At 51.9% G+C, this 21,154-nt stretch overlaps 11 non-coding genes and 1 pseudogene across 11 annotated transcripts; all 12 read right to left on the reverse strand.

Moving 5' to 3' along the window:
- Positions 1-735: 735 nt before the first annotated feature.
- On the reverse strand, positions 736-854 carry LOC126330579 (5S ribosomal RNA). Its single transcript, XR_007563023.1, has one exon. It is a non-coding gene; the product is annotated as a 5S ribosomal RNA (ribosomal RNA).
- Positions 855-2,018: 1,164 nt separating this feature from the next.
- On the reverse strand, positions 2,019-2,137 carry LOC126330551 (5S ribosomal RNA). Its single transcript, XR_007562997.1, has one exon. It is a non-coding gene; the product is annotated as a 5S ribosomal RNA (ribosomal RNA).
- A 1,164-nt stretch (positions 2,138-3,301) lies between these two features.
- On the reverse strand, positions 3,302-3,420 carry LOC126330553 (5S ribosomal RNA). Its single transcript, XR_007562999.1, has one exon. It is a non-coding gene; the product is annotated as a 5S ribosomal RNA (ribosomal RNA).
- A 1,164-nt stretch (positions 3,421-4,584) lies between these two features.
- On the reverse strand, positions 4,585-4,703 carry LOC126330554 (5S ribosomal RNA). The gene has a single exon (XR_007563000.1). It is a non-coding gene; the product is annotated as a 5S ribosomal RNA (ribosomal RNA).
- A 1,164-nt stretch (positions 4,704-5,867) lies between these two features.
- LOC126330580 (5S ribosomal RNA) lies at positions 5,868-5,986 on the reverse strand. Its single transcript, XR_007563024.1, has one exon. It is a non-coding gene; the product is annotated as a 5S ribosomal RNA (ribosomal RNA).
- A 1,164-nt stretch (positions 5,987-7,150) lies between these two features.
- On the reverse strand, positions 7,151-7,269 carry LOC126330556 (5S ribosomal RNA). Its single transcript, XR_007563001.1, has one exon. It is a non-coding gene; the product is annotated as a 5S ribosomal RNA (ribosomal RNA).
- Positions 7,270-14,286: 7,017 nt separating this feature from the next.
- Positions 14,287-14,404, reverse strand: LOC126330583 (5S ribosomal RNA; annotated as a pseudogene).
- A 1,174-nt stretch (positions 14,405-15,578) lies between these two features.
- Positions 15,579-15,697, reverse strand: LOC126330581 (5S ribosomal RNA). The gene has a single exon (XR_007563025.1). It is a non-coding gene; the product is annotated as a 5S ribosomal RNA (ribosomal RNA).
- Positions 15,698-16,861: 1,164 nt separating this feature from the next.
- On the reverse strand, positions 16,862-16,980 carry LOC126330557 (5S ribosomal RNA). The gene has a single exon (XR_007563002.1). It is a non-coding gene; the product is annotated as a 5S ribosomal RNA (ribosomal RNA).
- Positions 16,981-18,146: 1,166 nt separating this feature from the next.
- Positions 18,147-18,265, reverse strand: LOC126330558 (5S ribosomal RNA). The gene has a single exon (XR_007563003.1). It is a non-coding gene; the product is annotated as a 5S ribosomal RNA (ribosomal RNA).
- A 1,164-nt stretch (positions 18,266-19,429) lies between these two features.
- On the reverse strand, positions 19,430-19,548 carry LOC126330559 (5S ribosomal RNA). Its single transcript, XR_007563004.1, has one exon. It is a non-coding gene; the product is annotated as a 5S ribosomal RNA (ribosomal RNA).
- A 1,164-nt stretch (positions 19,549-20,712) lies between these two features.
- LOC126330560 (5S ribosomal RNA) lies at positions 20,713-20,831 on the reverse strand. Its single transcript, XR_007563005.1, has one exon. It is a non-coding gene; the product is annotated as a 5S ribosomal RNA (ribosomal RNA).
- Between the last annotated feature and the right edge of the window lie 323 nt (positions 20,832-21,154).

Below are 21,154 nucleotides of genomic sequence, written 5' to 3' on the forward strand. Positions count from 1 at the left end.
GGTCGCGGTCCATATGGCTGCACAAGCACGAGAAACATCTGCGAGATGGGCGCGGGCCGAACCGGCGTGTCTGGGGCGCCGTGTGCGGCCGTTCGGAGCTACTAGAGCAGCGCCGTGCCGTGGAAAGGTGCGAGAACACGGACACGAGAGACAGGCGGTTCGACAAAGCATCCATCTCCTCTAGCGGCGAAAGATAAATTTTTGTTTACAAATTTGCAGTTGAACACTGCTACAAAACTATAAGCCCTGGTGTATTTCAGAACATTCCTGTCGCTTCATACTCTTGTTATTTCTAGAGACACTTTGGAAAAGAGGGCTGGCACGGGTAGCGAAAAAAAAAGCAAAAAATGAAGACAGCCAGAGTTCCCAGGCGGTCACCGATCCGAATACTAAAGTTGTTGCTTATCGTCGGTGATCGGGCGACAACAGTTGATTTTTTTTTTAATTTTTTATTTATTTAGTTAGTTTTTGGAATTTATCGCTCTTACAAAACAGTAGGCTCTGACGCACTTCAAGAGCACATCTGTCGATTCGCAGTGTTTCGTTACTTTCAAGGTGTTCTAGCACTCTTCCTTCGCGCATTCTTGCTCAAACTGAATTTATTACTGTAATTTCGTATCTTACGTTTAATACAGTAGTTTAAAATGCTCGAGGAAGCATCTTTGTCACACCTGAGAGTTAGTATGAAAAGAGGGCTGGCCGGTGTAGCGAGGTAAAAAGGAAAAAATGAGAGGGAGCCAACAGCACCCGGTGTTCCCAGGCGGTCACCCATCCAAGTACTAACAGGGCCCGATGTTGCTTAACTTCGGTGATCGGACGAGAACCGGTGTATTCAACATGGTATGGCCGTTGGCGTCCTTATACTGTATCCGCACAGCAGAAGAAGGCTTCGCCTCTCCTCCCAACACACGCAATCGCCGTTTTTCGGTGGCACATTTGACGCAAAGCACGTCCTTCCACCTCGAAGGCGACGCGCAGTGCGGCGCGCCGCCACGTGGGTCGGACGCACAACACAGCTGCTCGTTGCACCGCCTGTCATTCGTTTGGTGCGTGCGGCCTCCGACACTCGCGGGAGACGCACCTTGTTCTTGTTATCCGGCGCAGGGCATGCGCGCGGCCGGGCGGCGGGGGGACTGCGCGGGGTGTGGCAGTGTCCTGCTGGACCGACGGAAGCTTCCTCACCTGCCCGACACACGCCGCGATTCCAGATATTTGCGTAATTCGCTCGCCTGTCCCCTCCCCTTCCGTCCCGACTTGTCCCGACTGCCGCTCGCTGCCGCTCGGGTCGCGGTCCATATGGCTGCACAAGCACGAGAAACATCTGCGAGATGGGCGCGGGCCGAACCGGCGTGTCTGGGGCGCCGTGTGCGGCCGTTCGGAGCTACTAGAGCAGCGCCGTGCCGTGGAAAGGTGCGAGAACACGGACACGAGAGACAGGCGGTTCGACAAAGCATCCATCTCCTCTAGCGGCGAAAGATAAATTTTTGTTTACAAATTTGCAGTTGAACACTGCTACAAAACTATAAGCCCTGGTGTATTTCAGAACATTCCTGTCGCTTCATACTCTTGTTATTTCTAGAGACACTTTGGAAAAGAGGGCTGGCACGGGTAGCGAAAAAAAAAGCAAAAAATGAAGACAGCCAGAGTTCCCAGGCGGTCACCGATCCGAATACTAAAGTTGTTGCTTATCGTCGGTGATCGGGCGACAACAGTTGATTTTTTTTTTAATTTTTTATTTATTTAGTTAGTTTTTGGAATTTATCGCTCTTACAAAACAGTAGGCTCTGACGCACTTCAAGAGCACATCTGTCGATTCGCAGTGTTTCGTTACTTTCAAGGTGTTCTAGCACTCTTCCTTCGCGCATTCTTGCTCAAACTGAATTTATTACTGTAATTTCGTATCTTACGTTTAATACAGTAGTTTAAAATGCTCGAGGAAGCATCTTTGTCACACCTGAGAGTTAGTATGAAAAGAGGGCTGGCCGGTGTAGCGAGGTAAAAAGGAAAAAATGAGAGGGAGCCAACAGCACCCGGTGTTCCCAGGCGGTCACCCATCCAAGTACTAACCGGGCCCGATGTTGCTTAACTTCGGTGATCGGACGAGAACCGGTGTATTCAACATGGTATGGCCGTTGGCGTCCTTATACTGTATCCGCACAGCAGAAGAAGGCTTCGCCTCTCCTCCCAACACACGCAATCGCCGTTTTTCGGTGGCACATTTGACGCAAAGCACGTCCTTCCACCTCGAAGGCGACGCGCAGTGCGGCGCGCCGCCACGTGGGTCGGACGCACAACACAGCTGCTCGTTGCACCGCCTGTCATTCGTTTGGTGCGTGCGGCCTCCGACACTCGCGGGAGACGCACCTTGTTCTTGTTATCCGGCGCAGGGCATGCGCGCGGCCGGGCGGCGGGGGGACTGCGCGGGGTGTGGCAGTGTCCTGCTGGACCGACGGAAGCTTCCTCACCTGCCCGACACACGCCGCGATTCCAGATATTTGCGTAATTCGCTCGCCTGTCCCCTCCCCTTCCGTCCCGACTTGTCCCGACTGCCGCTCGCTGCCGCTCGGGTCGCGGTCCATATGGCTGCACAAGCACGAGAAACATCTGCGAGATGGGCGCGGGCCGAACCGGCGTGTCTGGGGCGCCGTGTGCGGCCGTTCGGAGCTACTAGAGCAGCGCCGTGCCGTGGAAAGGTGCGAGAACACGGACACGAGAGACAGGCGGTTCGACAAAGCATCCATCTCCTCTAGCGGCGAAAGATAAATTTTTGTTTACAAATTTGCAGTTGAACACTGCTACAAAACTATAAGCCCTGGTGTATTTCAGAACATTCCTGTCGCTTCATACTCTTGTTATTTCTAGAGACACTTTGGAAAAGAGGGCTGGCACGGGTAGCGAAAAAAAAAGCAAAAAATGAAGACAGCCAGAGTTCCCAGGCGGTCACCGATCCGAATACTAAAGTTGTTGCTTATCGTCGGTGATCGGGCGACAACAGTTGATTTTTTTTTTAATTTTTTATTTATTTAGTTAGTTTTTGGAATTTATCGCTCTTACAAAACAGTAGGCTCTGACGCACTTCAAGAGCACATCTGTCGATTCGCAGTGTTTCGTTACTTTCAAGGTGTTCTAGCACTCTTCCTTCGCGCATTCTTGCTCAAACTGAATTTATTACTGTAATTTCGTATCTTACGTTTAATACAGTAGTTTAAAATGCTCGAGGAAGCATCTTTGTCACACCTGAGAGTTAGTATGAAAAGAGGGCTGGCCGGTGTAGCGAGGTAAAAAGGAAAAAATGAGAGGGAGCCAACAGCACCCGGTGTTCCCAGGCGGTCACCCATCCAAGTACTAACCGGGCCCGATGTTGCTTAACTTCGGTGATCGGACGAGAACCGGTGTATTCAACATGGTATGGCCGTTGGCGTCCTTATACTGTATCCGCACAGCAGAAGAAGGCTTCGCCTCTCCTCCCAACACACGCAATCGCCGTTTTTCGGTGGCACATTTGACGCAAAGCACGTCCTTCCACCTCGAAGGCGACGCGCAGTGCGGCGCGCCGCCACGTGGGTCGGACGCACAACACAGCTGCTCGTTGCACCGCCTGTCATTCGTTTGGTGCGTGCGGCCTCCGACACTCGCGGGAGACGCACCTTGTTCTTGTTATCCGGCGCAGGGCATGCGCGCGGCCGGGCGGCGGGGGGACTGCGCGGGGTGTGGCAGTGTCCTGCTGGACCGACGGAAGCTTCCTCACCTGCCCGACACACGCCGCGATTCCAGATATTTGCGTAATTCGCTCGCCTGTCCCCTCCCCTTCCGTCCCGACTTGTCCCGACTGCCGCTCGCTGCCGCTCGGGTCGCGGTCCATATGGCTGCACAAGCACGAGAAACATCTGCGAGATGGGCGCGGGCCGAACCGGCGTGTCTGGGGCGCCGTGTGCGGCCGTTCGGAGCTACTAGAGCAGCGCCGTGCCGTGGAAAGGTGCGAGAACACGGACACGAGAGACAGGCGGTTCGACAAAGCATCCATCTCCTCTAGCGGCGAAAGATAAATTTTTGTTTACAAATTTGCAGTTGAACACTGCTACAAAACTATAAGCCCTGGTGTATTTCAGAACATTCCTGTCGCTTCATACTCTTGTTATTTCTAGAGACACTTTGGAAAAGAGGGCTGGCACGGGTAGCGAAAAAAAAAGCAAAAAATGAAGACAGCCAGAGTTCCCAGGCGGTCACCGATCCGAATACTAAAGTTGTTGCTTATCGTCGGTGATCGGGCGACAACAGTTGATTTTTTTTTTAATTTTTTATTTATTTAGTTAGTTTTTGGAATTTATCGCTCTTACAAAACAGTAGGCTCTGACGCACTTCAAGAGCACATCTGTCGATTCGCAGTGTTTCGTTACTTTCAAGGTGTTCTAGCACTCTTCCTTCGCGCATTCTTGCTCAAACTGAATTTATTACTGTAATTTCGTATCTTACGTTTAATACAGTAGTTTAAAATGCTCGAGGAAGCATCTTTGTCACACCTGAGAGTTAGTATGAAAAGAGGGCTGGCCGGTGTAGCGAGGTAAAAAGGAAAAAATGAGAGGGAGCCAACAGCACCCGGTGTTCCCAGGCGGTCACCCATCCAAGTACTAACCGGGCCCGATGTTGCTTAACTTCGGTGATCGGACGAGAACCGGTGTATTCAACATGGTATGGCCGTTGGCGTCCTTATACTGTATCCGCACAGCAGAAGAAGGCTTCGCCTCTCCTCCCAACACACGCAATCGCCGTTTTTCGGTGGCACATTTGACGCAAAGCACGTCCTTCCACCTCGAAGGCGACGCGCAGTGCGGCGCGCCGCCACGTGGGTCGGACGCACAACACAGCTGCTCGTTGCACCGCCTGTCATTCGTTTGGTGCGTGCGGCCTCCGACACTCGCGGGAGACGCACCTTGTTCTTGTTATCCGGCGCAGGGCATGCGCGCGGCCGGGCGGCGGGGGGACTGCGCGGGGTGTGGCAGTGTCCTGCTGGACCGACGGAAGCTTCCTCACCTGCCCGACACACGCCGCGATTCCAGATATTTGCGTAATTCGCTCGCCTGTCCCCTCCCCTTCCGTCCCGACTTGTCCCGACTGCCGCTCGCTGCCGCTCGGGTCGCGGTCCATATGGCTGCACAAGCACGAGAAACATCTGCGAGATGGGCGCGGGCCGAACCGGCGTGTCTGGGGCGCCGTGTGCGGCCGTTCGGAGCTACTAGAGCAGCGCCGTGCCGTGGAAAGGTGCGAGAACACGGACACGAGAGACAGGCGGTTCGACAAAGCATCCATCTCCTCTAGCGGCGAAAGATAAATTTTTGTTTACAAATTTGCAGTTGAACACTGCTACAAAACTATAAGCCCTGGTGTATTTCAGAACATTCCTGTCGCTTCTTACTCTTGTTATTTCTAGAGACACTTTGGAAAAGAGGGCTGGCACGGGTAGCGAAAAAAAAAGCAAAAAATGAAGACAGCCAGAGTTCCCAGGCGGTCACCGATCCGAATACTAAAGTTGTTGCTTATCGTCGGTGATCGGGCGACAACAGTTGATTTTTTTTTTAATTTTTTATTTATTTAGTTAGTTTTTGGAATTTATCGCTCTTACAAAACAGTAGGCTCTGACGCACTTCAAGAGCACATCTGTCGATTCGCAGTGTTTCGTTACTTTCAAGGTGTTCTAGCACTCTTCCTTCGCGCATTCTTGCTCAAACTGAATTTATTACTGTAATTTCGTATCTTACGTTTAATACAGTAGTTTAAAATGCTCGAGGAAGCATCTTTGTCACACCTGAGAGTTAGTATGAAAAGAGGGCTGGCCGGTGTAGCGAGGTAAAAAGGAAAAAATGAGAGGGAGCCAACAGCACCCGGTGTTCCCAGGCGGTCACCCATCCAAGTACTAACAGGGCCCGATGTTGCTTAACTTCGGTGATCGGACGAGAACCGGTGTATTCAACATGGTATGGCCGTTGGCGTCCTTATACTGTATCCGCACAGCAGAAGAAGGCTTCGCCTCTCCTCCCAACACACGCAATCGCCGTTTTTCGGTGGCACATTTGACGCAAAGCACGTCCTTCCACCTCGAAGGCGACGCGCAGTGCGGCGCGCCGCCACGTGGGTCGGACGCACAACACAGCTGCTCGTTGCACCGCCTGTCATTCGTTTGGTGCGTGCGGCCTCCGACACTCGCGGGAGACGCACCTTGTTCTTGTTATCCGGCGCAGGGCATGCGCGCGGCCGGGCGGCGGGGGGACTGCGCGGGGTGTGGCAGTGTCCTGCTGGACCGACGGAAGCTTCCTCACCTGCCCGACACACGCCGCGATTCCAGATATTTGCGTAATTCGCTCGCCTGTCCCCTCCCCTTCCGTCCCGACTTGTCCCGACTGCCGCTCGCTGCCGCTCGGGTCGCGGTCCATATGGCTGCACAAGCACGAGAAACATCTGCGAGATGGGCGCGGGCCGAACCGGCGTGTCTGGGGCGCCGTGTGCGGCCGTTCGGAGCTACTAGAGCAGCGCCGTGCCGTGGAAAGGTGCGAGAACACGGACACGAGAGACAGGCGGTTCGACAAAGCATCCATCTCCTCTAGCGGCGAAAGATAAATTTTTGTTTACAAATTTGCAGTTGAACACTGCTACAAAACTATAAGCCCTGGTGTATTTCAGAACATTCCTGTCGCTTCATACTCTTGTTATTTCTAGAGACACTTTGGAAAAGAGGGCTGGCACGGGTAGCGAAAAAAAAAGCAAAAAATGAAGACAGCCAGAGTTCCCAGGCGGTCACCGATCCGAATACTAAAGTTGTTGCTTATCGTCGGTGATCGGGCGACAACAGTTGATTTTTTTTTTAATTTTTTATTTATTTAGTTAGTTTTTGGAATTTATCGCTCTTACAAAACAGTAGGCTCTGACGCACTTCAAGAGCACATCTGTCGATTCGCAGTGTTTCGTTACTTTCAAGGTGTTCTAGCACTCTTCCTTCGCGCATTCTTGCTCAAACTGAATTTATTACTGTAATTTCGTATCTTACGTTTAATACAGTAGTTTAAAATGCTCGAGGAAGCATCTTTGTCACACCTGAGAGTTAGTATGAAAAGAGGGCTGGCCGGTGTAGCGAGGTAAAAAGGAAAAAATGAGAGGGAGCCAACAGCACCCGGTGTTCCCAGGCGGTCACCCATCCAAGTACTAACCGGGCCCGATGTTGCTTAACTTCGGTGATCGGACGAGAACCGGTGTATTCAACATGGTATGGCCGTTGGCGTCCTTATACTGTATCCGCACAGCAGAAGAAGGCTTCGCCTCTCCTCCCAACACACGCAATCGCCGTTTTTCGGTGGCACATTTGACGCAAAGCACGTCCTTCCACCTCGAAGGCGACGCGCAGTGCGGCGCGCCGCCACGTGGGTCGGACGCACAACACAGCTGCTCGTTGCACCGCCTGTCATTCGTTTGGTGCGTGCGGCCTCCGACACTCGCGGGAGACGCACCTTGTTCTTGTTATCCGGCGCAGGGCATGCGCGCGGCCGGGCGGCGGGGGGACTGCGCGGGGTGTGGCAGTGTCCTGCTGGACCGACGGAAGCTTCCTCACCTGCCCGACACACGCCGCGATTCCAGATATTTGCGTAATTCGCTCGCCTGTCCCCTCCCCTTCCGTCCCGACTTGTCCCGACTGCCGCTCGCTGCCGCTCGGGTCGCGGTCCATATGGCTGCACAAGCACGAGAAACATCTGCGAGATGGGCGCGGGCCGAACCGGCGTGTCTGGGGCGCCGTGTGCGGCCGTTCGGAGCTACTAGAGCAGCGCCGTGCCGTGGAAAGGTGCGAGAACACGGACACGAGAGACAGGCGGTTCGACAAAGCATCCATCTCCTCTAGCGGCGAAAGATAAATTTTTGTTTACAAATTTGCAGTTGAACACTGCTACAAAACTATAAGCCCTGGTGTATTTCAGAACATTCCTGTCGCTTCATACTCTTGTTATTTCTAGAGACACTTTGGAAAAGAGGGCTGGCACGGGTAGCGAAAAAAAAAGCAAAAAATGAAGACAGCCAGAGTTCCCAGGCGGTCACCGATCCGAATACTAAAGTTGTTGCTTATCGTCGGTGATCGGGCGACAACAGTTGATTTTTTTTTTTTAATTTTTTATTTATTTAGTTAGTTTTTGGAATTTATCGCTCTTACAAAACAGTAGGCTCTGACGCACTTCAAGAGCACATCTGTCGATTCGCAGTGTTTCGTTACTTTCAAGGTGTTCTAGCACTCTTCCTTCGCGCATTCTTGCTCAAACTGAATTTATTACTGTAATTTCGTATCTTACGTTTAATACAGTAGTTTAAAATGCTCGAGGAAGCATCTTTGTCACACCTGAGAGTTAGTATGAAAAGAGGGCTGGCCGGTGTAGCGAGGTAAAAAGGAAAAAATGAGAGGGAGCCAACAGCACCTTTTTTTTTTTTTTTTTTTTAACGTATATAAACTTTATTGCATATTTTTAACAATTTACATGCTAATCGTTATTAATTCTTGTTGTGTTACAATCGTGAGATTTTGTATTTCTTTATTGTTTTCTTTTGCTATTTGCTTTGAATTGTCTGTTGTTTAGTACTACACACTTTTATTTACTCCAGTTCTTCATATTTTTGAATAATGTCCACAGGAATATAGGAAAAGAAATTTCTATGCTATATTTTGTGTTTGTCATGGTGATATGTATGACAAAGGAGAAAACAGTTGATAATTATTAATAATAAAATAAAAAAACATTATTTTTCTATATAGGGATTTAGGGGGATAGTGTTATTCTGCCTGTATAATATAGCGTCACAGGTTTGCACTGATTTTGCTGAGTGAAATTGATATTTTTGTGGTGAGCCGAGGCTCAAGGATGGTTCTATGTTTTGGTAATTGTTGGGGCTTAATTTACATGTGTCTCACGAGAAAAAAATAGGCGACCATTAGACAAACTATACTAAATAAAACACAACATAAAGAATCATTGAAAGTGACATAGTTATACAAAACACAAAATGACTTCATTAGGACAAAGACAAAGGTGACATGACACAGAGAAAAAAGGACCATAACTAGTGACTTAAGCAGATACAGAGAGAGAGAGAGAGAGAGAGAGAGAGAGAGAGAGAGAGAGAGAGAGGAAGGCACATTTACACAACTTTATTTTATTTTTTACTTTTTTATTCTAAGGCACTGGTCGGCACATTATTGCATTTTGTTGTTTGCCTACCTTGTTTGCTTTTTCGTTGTGTTGCACTGTATTGTTTGACACTGTGAATAACTGTAGGAGCACTTTTCACTTAACGTTTAATTTTTTCTTTTGATTGAAACTTTTTTTTTTTTTTTCACTAAGCACTTCCACTTCACTGTTTGGTGCACTTCACTTGGTCGCGTGGCGGCGTGGGAGTTTGGGGGGGGCGACGTCTGCGATCGACGGGGGCGTGGCTGTTGTGGGCGGCGCGGGGGCGTGGCGGTGGCGGTCACGGCGTTGAGAACGCGGCCCTGACGGCGGCGTCCAGCGGGATCTGCAGGAAGCGCTGGAACGTCTCCCTGTATCTGCGCTGGCGTTCGGCGCTCTTGTGCTCTTCCCAGAGGTCGATCAGGTACTCAGCTGCGTTCGTCTGGCGTTTTGCGACGACTGCGTGGGCTGTCATCGCCAGGATCCACATCGTGGCGACTCGCTTTGGGCGTGGGAATGGTTTGGCTGTCGGGATGGTAAGTGACGAGATGTGGATCGCCTTTTCGTCGCTCCTATTGATGTGGGCTATCATCTTTCTGCAGGTTGCCCATATTTCTTCACTCCCTGCGCAGCTGAATCGATGCTCGATGGTGTCTACTTGGTTGCATCTTTCGCAATTTGCCGATTCGCGTATTTTTATTTGTGCCAGCTTTTGGTTGGTTGCTACTGTCCCGTGGACGATTTTGTACCACGTGTCTCTGGCGTGTACTGGTAGAGCCTGTTCGGAGATATTCCTCCACACCTGTGTCCAGTCGTGAACGGGGATCTTAGTTTCCACTTTTGGCTTGCACGTTTTCCCTCTCAGGGCGCCGTATATTTTTCCCGCCGTTCTGTGTTGTGGGTTAGCGATTGTGTTGTAGGCGTAGCTCTTATCTATTATTATTTGCCTGAGGTGTCGAAGTTTGTATGGGATGTGGCTAGCGTCTACCGGTGCTTCCTCAGACAGTGGTCTGTATGTTTTCAGCAGGTTTGCTGTGACTCCGTCGGTGTTTTTGCTTTCCATCTTGAGAGCTCGATGGAGTAGCAGAGCTGCACATTTGGTCTTGACGTCGGTTAAGCCGAGCCCGCCTTCCTCCCTCGGCAAGCAGCATGTCGCCTGCGACACCTTGAAAATTTGCCGCCTCCACAGTAGATAGTACGCGGCGCCTGAAATCGCACGGGCTATCTCTGCTGGTGCACTTAGTATCTGCGCCGTATACCACACTTTCGACAGGATCGTGACGTTTATTAACTCCACCTTCTGGCTTAGCGTTAGGTTTCTGTCCGCGTGTGTCCTTACTATGCCTCTTACGTTGTGCAAGACATCACGCCAGTTTTGCGCTGCCATTTTGAGCGGGCATCGTTGGATGGTGATGCCAAGTGTTTTTAGTTGTTGCACAACTTGGTACCACTCTCTGCCTGCCGTTAGGGTGCCGTTTCCTATAGGTATCAGTGCCGTTTTCCTGGGGTTTATTTTCGCCCCTGATGCCTTTTCAAAACTTTTCATGATGGGCTGAATTTTGTTTATGTCGTCTTCGCTTTTTACAAATATGCCCATGTCGTCAGCATACGCGATGCACTTTATGGACGTTGGACCTAAGTTGTAGCCGTTTATGTTGGCGTCTATCTTTCGTAAAAGTGGGTCAAGGGCTACTGCGAAGAGTGCCATTGATAGTGGGCAGCCTTGCCTCACTGATTTTCCCAGTTTGATGTTTCCTGTCGTCCATCCATTTACTGTTATTTTTGAACTGGCGTTCGTTAGTAGGTTTTCGATGACTTGCACAAATTTCGTTCCGAAGCCTAGTCTTGTTAAGGTTTTGCAGAGGTAACGATGGCTGACCCTGTCGAAAGCTTTGTGGTAGTCTATCGATATTATGGCTGCAGACGTTCTGTTCGTTGCGGCGTGGGCGATTACGTCTCTGTAAGTGCACACAGCGTCGTAGATGTTCCTGCCGAGCACTGCACACGTTTGCCATGGGCTGATAGCTTTCTTCATGGCTACCTTGATGTTTTCTGCGAGACATTTTGAGACTATTTTGTAATCTGCGTTTAGCAGTGTGATTGGCCTGTAATCTTCTAGTTGCTTTGCTGCCTTCTTCTTGGGGAGCAGAATTACTGTTCCCTCGAGAAAAGTTTGCGGAACTCTTGTCCCGTTTAACACTTCATTTACAACTTCTGTGATGACTCCGCCTATTGTATCCCAAAGTTTGATGTAAAATTCTGATGGGATCCCGTCAGCTCCCGGTGCTTTTCCTTTGGCGCTACCTCTGAGGACGGCTCTCACCTCGTCCTGCGTCACGTCTTCCGTTAGGAGCGCCCGGTCTGCGTTTGTTAAGATGCGGCGCGTTTCCTGCAGAATGTTTGTAGTTTCTGCATCTTCTGTCGCTTCGCATCGAAACAAGTCGGTGAAGTGATTTTGTATGTGATGGATTATGTCTCGTTTTGTTGTGAGATGGTTTCCTTCTTTGTCTCGCAGTTCAGTTATCAGCTTGCTGGCGGCTCTTTGTCGTTCTCTGTATACGTGGTGCAGTGTGGCAGGTTCGTCTTCAATGTCTCCGTGGGTTTGGCTCCGTGCGATGACGCCTCTCATCTGTTGCCTCTTAGCGTTTAGTATACGTGCTTTTATTTCTTTTATTCGCGGAAGAAGCAGTTCGTCCTCTTCTGTTGCCTGCATCACGTCTCTCAGGCATTGGGCGTGGAAGTCTGCCGTTTTCTTCCTCCAAAACGCCTTTTCCGCACTGTAGCGAATCATTTCCCTTCTTATCCTGGGTTTGGTGTGATGAACCCACCACTCGGTTGTGGAGCTGTATTCGCCTCGTCTTTGCCTGCATTGCCTTACTATTTCGCTTACTTCTTGCTTCAATTTGTCGTCTTCGAGGTGAGAGGTGTTGAGTTTCCAAGTGCCTCTGCCTCCTGTTAACTTTCTCCTCGGAAGGCGTAGTTTCGTTTCGTAAGCGCAGTGGTCGGAAAAGATAACGGGGCAGACTTCCACGTGTGTCACAGACTCGGCCATCTCTCTGTTGACGTAGATTCTATCGATTCTGCTTCTTCCGCGGTTGTAAAAGAATGTGAATTCGGTGTAGTTCTGTTGTAATAGACGCCAGGTGTCATCTAGTTTTAAACGCCTCACGAGCTGTTGTAGTTCGAGGCACGTGTTTGGTACAGGGATCTGGTCTTCTGCTGATGTCACGCAATTGAAATCTCCGCCCAACACTACGTTGTTGTTGTTGTTCAGGAGGAGCTCGCAGATATCCTCGTTAAAAAAATGGCTTCTGGCGCGCTTGTTCTCGGTGCCTGACGGCGCGTATAAGTTGATGAATGTCGTGCCCTCTATTTTTATAGATATTCCACGTCCGTCGGCCGTTTTCTTCACATCGCCAGTCTCTATACCGTGCCTGATTAGAATAGCCGTACCAGTGCGTGTCTCGGCGTCGATGTTTACGAAGGCTTCGTATCCCTGTACCTCTTCGACGTCGTACGTCGCTACTTCTTGGAGCATTGCTATGTCCACAGCTTTATGTTGCAGGAAATCTGCGAGGGCGTCTAATTTTACAACAGAAGTCATCTTATTCACGTTGCACGTAACTATGCTATACAGTGAGAGGTCGTGCATTAGGCGCTATGTGGGGGCGGGTCTGCGGTGTTTTGTGGCCGATCTGGCCGGAGAGTTACATCTTCGGATAGGGTGCTGCAACGCGTCGTGTTTGCTGATGACGCGTCTGACGCTTCCGCGTCAGATGTGTCCATCTTCTCGTCGTTGCTGGTTTGCATTTCGCGGCTTCGGCTACGCCGCTTGTTGCGTCGTCTTTTTGATTTTGACGGCTTTCTTTCGTCTTCCGCCTTTTCGTCATCGGATTCTTTGAGAATCCGTGCCAGTCTGTTAACGTTTTTCTTGATGCTTTCCTCGCGCATCTCGCTGTATGTGGGGGGCGTTGCCGCGCTGGGCCCGGCGCCGGCAGCCACAGCTGTCGGCGGGGCGGGCGCGCTGCGTTCAGTGACCTGCTTCTTAGCAGACGTCACCTGGCTGTCCGGTTCGGCTTTCATTGTGTGGTCGTCGTCGGAATGCTGTCGCTTCTCCCTCGCGGTGCCCGGGCTGGCCGCGGCAGGAACAATAGCGGGGGTCTCCACCAGGGCCGGTTGCGGCTCCGGGGCTACCTGCGCCGCCGCCGGCTCTGCTAGCGCGTTTCCGCGTTGTGTTTCACCGGTCAGCGCAGTGGAATAGCTCCCCCTGCCTGTCTGCTCGGCTGTGTTGCCGTTCACTTGCTGTGGCAGCTGGGCCACCTTCTTGTTTCGCGGGCACGTACCGCGCATGTGCTCTGTCGATGCACAGATTGAGCACGTCTGCGGTTGACCACTGTACTGTATTACGCCCCTGTGTCCTCCTATAACTAAAAAGGACGGTACGTGTTTCTTCAGTACCATTCGCACGGTTCTTACACCGGAATCGACTTTATAGATGTATCCCGCCCCCCAGTATTCTCTGTTGACGGACAGTACATCTCCATAAAGTTTCAGGCAGCGTGTGATTTCTTCGTTGGGCACTTCAAACGGCAGATTGTACACCTTAATGGTGCGCACGCCGTGGCCAGCGTAGGAGATTTTAACCTCACTAACTGCACCGTCTCTGTGTTTGAATTTTCGTGAACCACCACCAGGGGTGACAATCGTTTCGCACCGAACCTCGGTTTTCAACTTCATGAAGAGCGAGTAGACTGTGAAATCTAACTGCATGCCCTCTACTTCGTCTTCCCCGATCCGTAAATCGTCTCTCATCCATTGCTGGACTTCGTATGCCGTTGGACGTTGGAATTCGCGATCGAACTCGCATTGAAGCGTGGTGTTAGACCGGTTAAACGTTGTCATGATGATTTCACTCACCAACTCGTTGAGAACAGCGATCGCCGATGGCGAAAACGGTAAACGTAGTACTTGGCGCGGCGCGGCTGGTCCTCCGGCAGGCGGCGGACGCGGGCTCCGGCAGCGCGGCGCGGTGGGATGTCGGCCGGCGAGGGCTCGGCGGCCGGGAAGTCCTTCCTACCTGGGACGCACAATAGCACAGCGGCACACGTGTTCACAGGCGGGCAGCCAGCCAAGTACTAACCGGGCCCGATGTTGCTTAACTTCGGTGATCGGACGAGAACCGGTGTATTCAACATGGTATGGCCGTTGGCGTCCTTATACTGTATCCGCACAGCAGAAGAAGGCTTCGCCTCTCCTCCCAACACACGCAATCGCCGTTTTTCGGTGGCACATTTGACGCAAAGCACGTCCTTCCACCTCGAAGGCGACGCGCAGTGCGGCGCGCCGCCACGTGGGTCGGACGCACAACACAGCTGCTCGTTGCACCGCCTGTCATTCGTTTGGTGCGTGCGGCCTCCGACACTCGCGGGAGACGCACCTTGTTCTTGTTATCCGGCGCAGGGCATGCGCGCGGCCGGGCGGCGGGGGGACTGCGCGGGGTGTGGCAGTGTCCTGCTGGACCGACGGAAGCTTCCTCACCTGCCCGACACACGCCGCGATTCCAGATATTTGCGTAATTCGCTCGCCTGTCCCCTCCCCTTCCGTCCCGACTTGTCCCGACTTTGCTCGACTGCCGCTCGCTGCCGCTCGGGTCGCGGTCCATATGGCTGCACAAGCACGAGAAACATCTGCGAGATGGGCGCGGGCCGAACCGGCGTGTCTGGGGCGCCGTGTGCGGCCGTTCGGAGCTACTAGAGCAGCGCCGTGCCGTGGAAAGGTGCGAGAACACGGACACGAGAGACAGGCGGTTCGACAAAGCATCCATCTCCTCTAGCGGCGAAAGATAAATTTTTGTTTACAAATTTGCAGTTGAACACTGCTACAAAACTATAAGCCCTGGTGTATTTCAGAACATTCCTGTCGCTTCATACTCTTGTTATTTCTAGAGACACTTTGGAAAAGAGGGCTGGCACGGGTAGCGAAAAAAAAAGCAAAAAATGAAGACAGCCAGAGTTCCCAGGCGGTCACCGATCCGAATACTAAAGTTGTTGCTTATCGTCGGTGATCGGGCGACAACAGTTGATTTTTTTTTTAATTTTTTATTTATTTAGTTAGTTTTTGGAATTTATCGCTCTTACAAAACAGTAGGCTCTGACGCACTTCAAGAGCACATCTGTCGATTCGCAGTGTTTCGTTACTTTCAAGGTGTTCTAGCACTCTTCCTTCGCGCATTCTTGCTCAAACTGAATTTATTACTGTAATTTCGTATCTTACGTTTAATACAGTAGTTTAAAATGCTCGAGGAAGCATCTTTGTCACACCTGAGAGTTAGTATGAAAAGAGGGCTGGCCGGTGTAGCGAGGTAAAAAGGAAAAAATGAGAGGGAGCCAACAGCACCCGGTGTTCCCAGGCGGTCACCCATCCAAGTACTAACAGGGCCCGATGTTGCTTAACTTCGGTGATCGGACGAGAACCGGTGTATTCAACATGGTATGGCCGTTGGCGTCCTTATACTGTATCCGCACAGCAGAAGAAGGCTTCGCCTCTCCTCCCAACACACGCAATCGCCGTTTTTCGGTGGCACATTTGACGCAAAGCACGTCCTTCCACCTCGAAGGCGACGCGCAGTGCGGCGCGCCGCCACGTGGGTCGGACGCACAACACAGCTGCTCGTTGCACCGCCTGTCATTCGTTTGGTGCGTGCGGCCTCCGACACTCGCGGGAGACGCACCTTGTTCTTGTTATCCGGCGCAGGGCATGCGCGCGGCCGGGCGGCGGGGGGACTGCGCGGGGTGTGGCAGTGTCCTGCTGGACCGACGGAAGCTTCCTCACCTGCCCGACACACGCCGCGATTCCAGATATTTGCGTAATTCGCTCGCCTGTCCCCTCCCCTTCCGTCCCGACTTGTCCCGACTGCCGCTCGCTGCCGCTCGGGTCGCGGTCCATATGGCTGCACAAGCACGAGAAACATCTGCGAGATGGGCGCGGGCCGAACCGGCGTGTCTGGGGCGCCGTGTGCGGCCGTTCGGAGCTACTAGAGCAGCGCCGTGCCGTGGAAAGGTGCGAGAACACGGACACGAGAGACAGGCGGTTCGACAAAGCATCCATCTCCTCTAGCGGCGAAAGATAAATTTTTGTTTACAAATTTGCAGTTGAACACTGCTACAAAACTATAAGCCCTGGTGTATTTCAGAACATTCCTGTCGCTTCATACTCTTGTTATTTCTAGAGACACTTTGGAAAAGAGGGCTGGCACGGGTAGCGAAAAAAAAAGCAAAAAATGAAGACAGCCAGAGTTCCCAGGCGGTCACCGATCCGAATACTAAAGTTGTTGCTTATCGTCGGTGATCGGGCGACAACAGTTGATTTTTTTTTTAATTTTTTATTTATTTAGTTAGTTTTTGGAATTTATCGCTCTTACAAAACAGTAGGCTCTGACGCACTTCAAGAGCACATCTGTCGATTCGCAGTGTTTCGTTACTTTCAAGGTGTTCTAGCACTCTTCCTTCGCGCATTCTTGCTCAAACTGAATTTATTACTGTAATTTCGTATCTTACGTTTAATACAGTAGTTTAAAATGCTCGAGGAAGCATCTTTGTCACACCTGAGAGTTAGTATGAAAAGAGGGCTGGCCGGTGTAGCGAGGTAAAAAGGAAAAAATGAGAGGGAGCCAACAGCACCCGGTGTTCCCAGGCGGTCACCCATCCAAGTACTAACCGGGCCCGATGTTGCTTAACTTCGGTGATCGGACGAGAACCGGTGTATTCAACATGGTATGGCCGTTGGCGTCCTTATACTGTATCCGCACAGCAGAAGAAGGCTTCGCCTCTCCTCCCAACACACGCAATCGCCGTTTTTCGGTGGCACATTTGACGCAAAGCACGTCCTTCCACCTCGAAGGCGACGCGCAGTGCGGCGCGCCGCCACGTGGGTCGGACGCACAACACAGCTGCTCGTTGCACCGCCTGTCATTCGTTTGGTGCGTGCGGCCTCCGACACTCGCGGGAGACGCACCTTGTTCTTGTTATCCGGCGCAGGGCATGCGCGCGGCCGGGCGGCGGGGGGACTGCGCGGGGTGTGGCAGTGTCCTGCTGGACCGACGGAAGCTTCCTCACCTGCCCGACACACGCCGCGATTCCAGATATTTGCGTAATTCGCTCGCCTGTCCCCTCCCCTTCCGTCCCGACTTGTCCCGACTGCCGCTCGCTGCCGCTCGGGTCGCGGTCCATATGGCTGCACAAGCACGAGAAACATCTGCGAGATGGGCGCGGGCCGAACCGGCGTGTCTGGGGCGCCGTGTGCGGCCGTTCGGAGCTACTAGAGCAGCGCCGTGCCGTGGAAAGGTGCGAGAACACGGACACGAGAGACAGGCGGTTCGACAAAGCATCCATCTCCTCTAGCGGCGAAAGATAAATTTTTGTTTACAAATTTGCAGTTGAACACTGCTACAAAACTATAAGCCCTGGTGTATTTCAGAACATTCCTGTCGCTTCATACTCTTGTTATTTCTAGAGACACTTTGGAAAAGAGGGCTGGCACGGGTAGCGAAAAAAAAAGCAAAAAATGAAGACAGCCAGAGTTCCCAGGCGGTCACCGATCCGAATACTAAAGTTGTTGCTTATCGTCGGTGATCGGGCGACAACAGTTGATTTTTTTTTTTTAATTTTTTATTTATTTAGTTAGTTTTTGGAATTTATCGCTCTTACAAAACAGTAGGCTCTGACGCACTTCAAGAGCACATCTGTCGATTCGCAGTGTTTCGTTACTTTCAAGGTGTTCTAGCACTCTTCCTTCGCGCATTCTTGCTCAAACTGAATTTATTACTGTAATTTCGTATCTTACGTTTAATACAGTAGTTTAAAATGCTCGAGGAAGCATCTTTGTCACACCTGAGAGTTAGTATGAAAAGAGGGCTGGCCGGTGTAGCGAGGTAAAAAGGAAAAAATGAGAGGGAGCCAACAGCACCCGGTGTTCCCAGGCGGTCACCCATCCAAGTACTAACCGGGCCCGATGTTGCTTAACTTCGGTGATCGGACGAGAACCGGTGTATTCAACATGGTATGGCCGTTGGCGTCCTTATACTGTATCCGCACAGCAGAAGAAGGCTTCGCCTCTCCTCCCAACACACGCAATCGCCGTTTTTCGGTGGCACATTTGACGCAAAGCACGTCCTTCCACCTCGAAGGCGACGCGCAGTGCGGCGCGCCGCCACGTGGGTCGGACGCACAACACAGCTGCTCGTTGCACCGCCTGTCATTCGTTTGGTGCGTGCGGCCTCCGACACTCGCGGGAGACGCACCTTGTTCTTGTTATCCGGCGCAGGGCATGCGCGCGGCCGGGCGGCGGGGGGACTGCGCGGGGTGTGGCAGTGTCCTGCTGGACCGACGGAAGCTTCCTCACCTGCCCGACACACGCCGCGATTCCAGATATTTGCGTAATTCGCTCGCCTGTCCCCTCCCCTTCCGTCCCGACTTGTCCCGACTGCCGCTCGCTGCCGCTCGGGTCGCGGTCCATATGGCTGCACAAGCACGAGAAACATCTGCGAGATGGGCGCGGGCCGAACCGGCGTGTCTGGGGCGCCGTGTGCGGCCGTTCGGAGCTACTAGAGCAGCGCCGTGCCGTGGAAAGGTGCGAGAACACGGACACGAGAGACAGGCGGTTCGACAAAGCATCCATCTCCTCTAGCGGCGAAAGATAAATTTTTGTTTACAAATTTGCAGTTGAACACTGCTACAAAACTATAAGCCCTGGTGTATTTCAGAACATTCCTGTCGCTTCATACTCTTGTTATTTCTAGAGACACTTTGGAAAAGAGGGCTGGCACGGGTAGCGAAAAAAAAAGCAAAAAATGAAGACAGCCAGAGTTCCCAGGCGGTCACCGATCCGAATACTAAAGTTGTTGCTTATCGTCGGTGATCGGGCGACAACAGTTGATTTTTTTTTTAATTTTTTATTTATTTAGTTAGTTTTTGGAATTTATCGCTCTTACAAAACAGTAGGCTCTGACGCACTTCAAGAGCACATCTGTCGATTCGCAGTGTTTCGTTACTTTCAAGGTGTTCTAGCACTCTTCCTTCGCGCATTCTTGCTCAAACTGAATTTATTACTGTAATTTCGTATCTTACGTTTAATACAGTAGTTTAAAATGCTCGAGGAAGCATCTTTGTCACACCTGAGAGTTAGTATGAAAAGAGGGCTGGCCGGTGTAGCGAGGTAAAAAGGAAAAAATGAGAGGGAGCCAACAGCACCCGGTGTTCCCAGGCGGTCACCCATCCAAGTACTAACCGGGCCCGATGTTGCTTAACTTCGGTGATCGGACGAGAACCGGTGTATTCAACATGGTATGGCCGTTGGCGTCCTTATACTGTATCCGCACAGCAGAAGAAGGCTTCGCCTCTCCTCCCAACACACGCAATCGCCGTTTTTCGGTGGCACATTTGACGCAAAGCACGTCCTTCCACCTCGAAGGCGACGCGCAGTGCGGCGCGCCGCCACGTGGGTCGGACGCACAACACAGCTGCTCGTTGCACCGCCTGTCATTCGTTTGGTGCGTGCGGCCTCCGACACTCGCGGGAGACGCACCTTGTTCTTGTTATCCGGCGCAGGGCATGCGCGCGGCCGGGCGGCGGGGGGACTGCGCGGGGTGTGGCAGTGTCCTGCTGGACCGACGGAAGCTTCCTCACCTGCCCGACACACGCCGCGATTCCAGATATTTGCGTAATTCGCTCGCCTGTCCCCTCCCCTTCCGTCCCGACTTGTCCCGACTGCCGCTCGCTGCCGCTCGGGTCGCGGTCCATATGGCTGCACAAGCACGAGAAACATCTGCGAGATGGGCGCGGGCCGAACCGGCGTGTCTGGGGCGCCGTGTGCGGCCGTTCGGAGCTACTAGAGCAGCGCCGTGCCGTGGAAAGGTGCGAGAACACGGACACGAGAGACAGGCGGTTCGACAAAGCATCCATCTCCTCTAGCGGCGAAAGATAAATTTTTGTTTACAAATTTGCAGTTGAACACTGCTACAAAACTATAAGCCCTGGTGTATTTCAGAACATTCCTGTCGCTTCATACTCTTGTTATTTCTAGAGACACTTTGGAAAAGAGGGCTGGCACGGGTAGCGAAAAAAAAAGCAAAAAATGAAGACAGCCAGAGTTCCCAGGCGGTCACCGATCCGAATACTAAAGTTGTTGCTTATCGTCGGTGATCGGGCGACAACAGTTGATTTTTTTTTTAATTTTTTATTTATTTAGTTAGTTTTTGGAATTTATCGCTCTTACAAAACAGTAGGCTCTGACGCACTTCAAGAGCACATCTGTCGATTCGCAGTGTTTCGTTACTTTCAAGGTGTTCTAGCACTCTTCCTTCGCGCATTCTTGCTCAAACTGAATTTATTACTGTAATTTCGTATCTTACGTTTAATACAGTAGTTTAAAATGCTCGAGGAAGCATCTTTGTCACACCTGAGAGTTAGTATGAAAAGAGGGCTGGCCGGTGTAGCGAGGTAAAAAGGAAAAAATGAGAGGGAGCCAACAGCACCCGGTGTTCCCAGGCGGTCACCCATCCAAGTACTAACCGGGCCCGATGTTGCTTAACTTCGGTGATCGGACGAGAACCGGTGTATTCAACATGGTATGGCCGTTGGCGTCCTTATACTGTATCCGCACAGCAGAAGAAGGCTTCGCCTCTCCTCCCAACACACGCAATCGCCGTTTTTCGGTGGCACATTTGACGCAAAGCACGTCCTTCCACCTCGAAGGCGACGCGCAGTGCGGCGCGCCGCCACGTGGGTCGGACGCACAACACAGCTGCTCGTTGCACCGCCTGTCATTCGTTTGGTGCGTGCGGCCTCCGACACTCGCGGGAGACGCACCTTGTTCTTGTTATCCGGCGCAGGGCATGCGCGCGGCCGGGCGGCGGGGGGACTGCGCGGGGTGTGGCAGTGTCCTGCTGGACCGACGGAAGCTTC

This window comes from Schistocerca gregaria, unplaced genomic scaffold (genome assembly GCF_023897955.1).
Source record: "Schistocerca gregaria isolate iqSchGreg1 unplaced genomic scaffold, iqSchGreg1.2 ptg001306l, whole genome shotgun sequence".
Lineage (NCBI taxonomy): Eukaryota > Metazoa > Arthropoda > Insecta > Orthoptera > Acrididae > Schistocerca > Schistocerca gregaria.